Genomic DNA, 6,433 nt, shown 5'->3' with positions numbered 1-6,433 from the left:
TGGTGACTGGTGGACCCAATGTCAAGAATAGAAATAGCATAATGCAAGGAGGGGAGAGAGGGAAGACTGGTGGGGAACACTATGGATGGAATAGTGTTTACATGGGGCAGTTTCTCAGGCTAAGAAGGATCTGCTCCTTCTCTGAATCCTGTGGCTGGTGATTCCACCCCTCGGTGGGCTTCAGGGACCTAAGGATGGCCAGAACCTTCAAGGGCTGTGGCTTTAGAGTGTCTTTGGAGTAATGTGTTTATCGAAATCCATAATTGACATGACTCTTCTGTGTGAGTGATCATGACCCAAGCTGTTTTAGTCAGAAGAGCTTCCCAATAAATAAGCACTTATTCATCTGTTTCCAAGAAAATAAAATCACTTTTGATCTAAAATCCATCAACTTGATGTCCTTGTTTGTGACTCTGTAACAGGTATCTCCCGTTTTTATATCTATCAGGATTCAGGTGGATGCTAATCTGAAAATCTTAGGGTTGGGCAGAGAAGTAATTTACTGTAAGGGAGTTGAAAAAAAAAAAAGAAAGAAAATCAGAGAGAAAAAAGAAGTGAAACAAACACCCTTTTCCTTGCGCACAAATTAAAATCTCCAGTTACTTTTTCGCAGGGAGGGAGAGAAAGGGGTTGAAGAATATGAGTAAACTCCCAGGTCACCGGGTTTCAAGATCCAGCTTGAAGTTTGTAGAATTACAGCAAATCTATTTTCTTTTCCTCCCTGATTCCTTTGGAGTTTTCCTCCGGGACTTACTAGCAGGATTTCAATGGGACAGTCATCTCTGAACGTCACAGACGTGGAGTGGAGGTGGAGGCCAGACACCCAGCAGCCACCTTCGATTTCCCACATCTTTCTCATCTGGTGACAGTTTTTTTAATACAACATTCCCTCTCCTCTTTCGAGAGTTTCCAAAACTTACGAACCAAAGCTACAGAAGGAAAACCTCCCAGAACCAAATTCCCAGACTTTCTCGGAGCTCCCTTGTCTCCCGGGACAGTCCACTTCGGAGACTGCAGCGGGAAAGCGGGGCTCCAGGCCAGCGCCGCGGGGCGGGGCGGGGCCGGGGCGGGGTCTCAGCAGCTCGCCCCGCCCCGCCCCCATCCCGCCCCGCCGCTTAATTCGGACGCGCGGGGCCAGGGGTGTGAAAGAGCCGCCCTCCGTCGGTCGGGCAGCAACCACCTTCTGAGCCGCCTCCAGCGTAGAGTCCGCCGTCTGGAGCCGCGGGGCCTCTGAGCTCCGCCGCAGCCGCCCCGAGCGAGCGCCGAGGAGGGAGCCTAGCGCCTTTGTGCGCGCTGAGGTAGGTTCGCCTTCTGCACTTACTTTGCACACAAAGACTGGGAGCTCCGGGGAGACGTTCTGCCCGCCGGGAGACTGTGCGGCCCCCGCCCTGCTCCGACCCCGGCCCCAGGGACCCCCGGCGGCCAGAGCCGCCGGGCTTCTCCTCTCGGCGGCTGGCCGTCAGAGCGGCGCGGGCGGTGAGGCGGGGGTCGCTGCGAGCGCCAGAAAGAGAAGCTCAGGGCGGTGGGCGTGCGGGGTACGCCGGTCACCCCACGTAGTTCCCGGGGAGGGCGCAGGGCCGGGCTGTGCGGGGACACGGCGCGGTGACCCCGGGCCCGAGGGGTCCTGGGGAGGCGGTGGGCGCCGCGAAGGAGGGAGCCCCGACTGCCGCTCCGGTCGCCTTATTGTTGCTTCGTCGGCCCTGAAAATGAAGAGACCCCGCCTGGAGCGGGGATGCGCTGCCCACCGGGGGTGCGCCACGCGCGGCCAGATGCTGAGCCCTCAGCGCGCCCCTCACTGCCCGGGGCGCCCGGATGCGGGTTCCGGGGCCCAGCGGAGCCGCAGCCCGGGCAAACAAAGGAGGGGCCGTGGGGGTTTGCCCGGCTAGCTTAAAGGTGACATCGTCACTGCTTCCAGTCTCTAAGTAACTTTTTCATTTTGACACATCTCTCCTACCGCTCCAGGGAACCCAGTATCTTGGGTGGCGTCTGCACCTAAGAAGTCCAAAAATTTTAGTTGCGAATTGCTCCCCAAGCATCTCCAGGTCCCTCGGGGATAGCATGGATGCTGATGGCTGTTTTAACATAATGGGTAGGGGATGGTGAAGCCCCTTCTTTAATCTGGACAGGGATCCTCTTGAGAGGGTAAATTTTAGATCTTGCTGTCTGCAACAAGGTACCATGGTCTTCCCTCCCCTACAGGACCTTAATCAATGCCAGTAGAGTGGTCATTTGGTTAGAATGAGTGTGATAGTCAAGGGAAGTACCGAAAAACCACATGAGGCCTGCAACATTTACATTCTTAAACTTGAGGATTTCTTTCTCCTCTGGTCTTGTTCTTCGTACACTGCTTTGGAGATATTAGCTGTCTAAGTTGCTTTAAGTTGAAATGGTATTCAGCATGCCTGTCTAGATATTTCTTAGTAGTTTAAAGTTAGAAACTTTTAAGTACAAAATTGTATGTATTTATTAAAAATTGAAAAAATATAGAAAGGAAAAGTCATTCATGTACTCAGCCACCAAAACGCACCCTGAGGATGAAGGCATCTTTGCTTGATTTTTGACTTGACAGCCATGGGTGGGGTGTGTGTGTGAAAATGGGAGAGTTACTGATTCTTCACCTTTACCAGGCACATCAGACTAAAGTACATCGCACAGTCAGTTATATAGCAGTGGTTCGCCACTTCCACATAAGATGAATATGAGCCAGTTTTCTTATACCCCTGCAAATAAGCACCTGTACAGAAAGGGGAGGGAAGAAAGAGGAAAAGCAATGCAATTTCTACTTTTGAAGACTAGACTGACAGAAAAGTCAGTCTTTCAGTTTTCATAATATTTAAAAATTAAAATTGAGATTCATGAGAAATATAAGTTGGAAAGGAACTCTTTGTAGCACAAGAAGTAGCAGTGGTTTTAGAGCTGGATGCTTCTGGAAGACTTTGCATTGAGAAAATAAATAAGGGATTTCCCTATGGGTCCTGAGTAGTTTTGAGTGTGTGTTTTATGAAAAACAAAAACAAAACCCAGCACATTGTGCAGCCTCAGGTTTAGCCACTGAATGCTTTCGTTGTTTACGTACTTTTATTTTCCACTTATAAAATTTTGAACATTTCATTTCTCCAATGTGCAAAATGAAAAAATGGTCTTGGAGACAACTGTTTAGAAGTAAGTTGATCATTAGGATGATGCAATACTTTTTGAAGTTAGCAGAATTTAAAGAGGGAAGTTGTGGTTATATATATATACTGTCAGGTGCAATCTTTGTTACTGTTCCTTATTTGGGGAGTCGTAATCTACATGCATTAGGGTATTTTGCAGTGCAGTGGTGACCTGTAAGTGAATGTGTTAAGTATGTAATCTGCTGTGTTGATCAACATTCCTTCGGAAATAATGGTACCTTTCTCCATACTAAAGTAAAAAAAGAAACTCAAATGGAAAGTATCACAATCTCTAAATCTTATTTTTCAACCCTCCTGTGGCCTTGGGCAATGTAAGCAGTGTAACCAAGCTGGATCTGAGGTCAGAGTTCAGTTGCTTTACCTTTTTTCTGGAATGTTACCTTTGCAGGAAGGAGAAAAGTTTGGGAGTGGTCCATTGTGCTGGCCTTGCTCTGGTTATTTGCAGTGGCCAGCCTCATATCCCTGCGGACTGGAAAGCCCATTCCTGGGATATTGAAAAGTAGATTTGCTTTGTGCTTGAGAATGGTGCAATGAGAAATCCCATTCCTGCACTGTAGCAGGATAGATGGTGTCCTCCCATCTTCCCTCCCTCCTTTTCTTTTTTCCTTTGATTTCTGAATTGTTTAAAATATTGCAAGTACAGGTGGAAGAAATTTTTACTGATTTTCTTTGGGGTGGTTGAGGGGTGGAAGACTTTTCTCCAAAAGAGGAAATGTAGTAGATTATTAGTACTAGGGCTTACTGTTGTTTTTAATGTCCTGCCTACCTCTCCCTCCCACCAGAAGGAAGGAAGTTTGGTTATATGAGATCCAGAATCCAGGTGCTTCTAGAAGTCCCCAGGTATCTTGCGGGAGTCGTGACTATTGTCTAAGTCTAGAGAACGCAGCCCTGGGCGCCGGCCCACTGCCCACTTTGCATCTTGCTGTGGGCATGCGTTGCCTCAGGAAAGCTGCTGTGCCAGAGTGAAGCCTGTGTGCACGGCACCGGGCCTTGTAGTGCTGCGATGACTGGGTGAGACTTCGCTTCACTTCCTTCACTCGTCTAGGCCTGTTTTTGCCTTTCTTTCGTGAAGCAAAACATTTTTCTTCCCTTTTCCTTTCTAGTGCAAGAAGTGCTGGGCCTTTTCCATCTGAACTTTTTCCTTATGCTGAGTACTTAAAACTCAGCCAAAAGGCATCTGCACTTTACCTATCTGGTATTGATTCCAGTACCTCGTCAATAAAGAAAGAAACTCAATCAACAAAACAAGCAAGCAAAATATCACCAGAGACATTGAAATGAAGAACAAACAGACAGTAACCAGAGGGGAGGATGGAAAGGGATAATGAGGGGGAAAAGGTGAAAGGTTTTCAGGAACAACTATGAAGGACACATGGACAAAACCAAAGGGGTTGGAATCAAGGGAGGGAGGTGGGGATGGCTGGGGTGAGGGGACAGGTGGAGGGAAAAGGCAGAAAACTGTACTTGAACAGCAATAAAATTTAAAAAATGGAAAAAATAGTATACATACAAAAAGAAAGAAAGAAAGAAAGAAAGAAAAACTCATTTGGCAAACTGGCGTAGGTTGCCATTTAGTCCTGGTAAGTCGGCAGGCTGTTACTTAGGCTGTTTCTTGCTTTTCATTCACTCCTTTGATAGACACTTACTTAGAGCTGCTTATGCACCAGCACTGGCCTAGCACTGCATGTACTGCAGGTGATAAGACTGATGCGGTCCCTCATGGCAGGACAGGCAAGGGAGATAGTTAAAAAATTGCACCATATTACCCAAAACATATTTAATGACAGTTATGTTAAGAGCTCCTAGGAGAAAGTAGCTCTTTGTGAATTAAGGTAACTTGGGAAGAGTGATGTGAATTACAGCTAAGGCCTTCGATTCTGGTTCCTGATGATTTGGGACCTGCATCAGGGCTGATCAATTTAAGAACATGGTGGTGGGATCTTGGCTGTTCGCTTTTGTCTAGAGGAGGGGAACCATGGTATTGTTCCAGTGTTCTCACCAAAGGTAAACCTCAAGGCCATTGTGGGGACGTGGTGTCCTGAGCTGTTCTGAGGAATTCCTGGAAGCTAGAGATTAGTGTTATGCAGAGGGGAACTGACTACCCCTGTGGCCACCAGAGAGTTGACATGGGTTTGTGGGGAAATTGTGGGAAAACTTACTTGATAACGTTTTTCAAACTCAGGTGGGAAACGGGAGAGGTGCAGAAACAGAGTGTCGCGCTAGCACTGGGTGAGCTCTTGAACAGAGTCCGGTTCTGTCACAGATTTCATGGAATTGGAAGCAGCCGGTGCAGAGCAGTGACCCTTCCCTGTGCTCCGTAGTGTTGTGTGTGTGTGGAGAGGTGAGCCGGAAGCATGGTTTGGTGACTGTAATGTTCCGTGCGCATGGCAAAGTCTTAGGGTTCAGGGGCGTGAAGAAAATCCCCTTTAGATACCATGAAATGCAGGAGCCTCGGGCTGTCTCTAGTGCTCTTTCCTACCACCGAATCATGAATCCTTAGCAGTCCTTAGCATGAGAAATCTTAAGAGGGGAATGCCAAGCCCAGGCAGCTTTTTGGGTTGAATATGTGTTGGGAGATTTCTAAAAACAACATAGAAAAAAATACAGGTAGACCAGTTAGCCACACCTTGGCTGGTTGTAGTTACATGTAGTCTGGAAGATTTTGTCACCTCATTCTCTGTTGTCCTTTTTGTCGTCAATGCTCACTAACAGTACATTGGAGCACCTCCTCGGTGCCAGCTCTGGACTAAAAGGGTGGGATAGGGAATGGGGTACATTTTTAAATGTGGTCTAGGGGAACGATTTGAACCTTTGAATCCAGACACATCTGAATTAGGATCTAGGCCCCAGTGTTGTGATGTCTAGTAAGTCACAGCAGACCCCTGGCAGCTCTAGTGCTCTCAGCTGTGAGATGAACTTAGTAAGACACACCTCCCACAGCAAGGTGAGGGCCATGCAGGGTCACGAAGCCCTGAGCATGTGGTCCCTGACATGGCCAGCTGTGTGTTTAGGCTGTTGTGCCACTTCTGACTCAGATTTTTAGTAACCTAGCAGCAGTGATGCCGTGATCCTGATGAGGGACGAATGGGGAGGGTGAGAGACTTTCTCCCTTCTGTCTTCACGGGCCTCCTCAGCATGCCTGTGTGCCTTCAGGAGTGTTATAAAGACAACCTGGCTTTGATATTAGAAATGGTATGTTTTATTCAGTTCTGGGATGCAAGTCGTGTCATAATAAAGTGTACGGGAGAGAGGGCTCT

General features: G+C 47.9%; 1 protein-coding gene across 1 annotated transcript in view; it reads left to right on the top strand.

Annotated features, from left to right (window-relative positions):
• The first annotated feature begins 1,132 nt into the window (after positions 1 to 1,132).
• FAM107B (family with sequence similarity 107 member B) overlaps positions 1,133 to 6,433 on the top strand; it is a 74,598-nt gene continuing 69,297 nt past the window's right edge. Inside the window, exon 1 of the mRNA XM_028506625.2 lies at positions 1,133 to 1,298. The gene's annotated coding sequence lies outside the window, so the exon portion shown is untranslated. The remainder of the gene's footprint in view (positions 1,299 to 6,433) is intronic.

This window comes from Phyllostomus discolor, chromosome 1, assembly GCF_004126475.2.
Source record: "Phyllostomus discolor isolate MPI-MPIP mPhyDis1 chromosome 1, mPhyDis1.pri.v3, whole genome shotgun sequence".
NCBI classification, from domain to species: domain Eukaryota; kingdom Metazoa; phylum Chordata; class Mammalia; order Chiroptera; family Phyllostomidae; genus Phyllostomus; species Phyllostomus discolor.
This window is presented reverse-complemented; position numbering and strand designations above follow the sequence as displayed.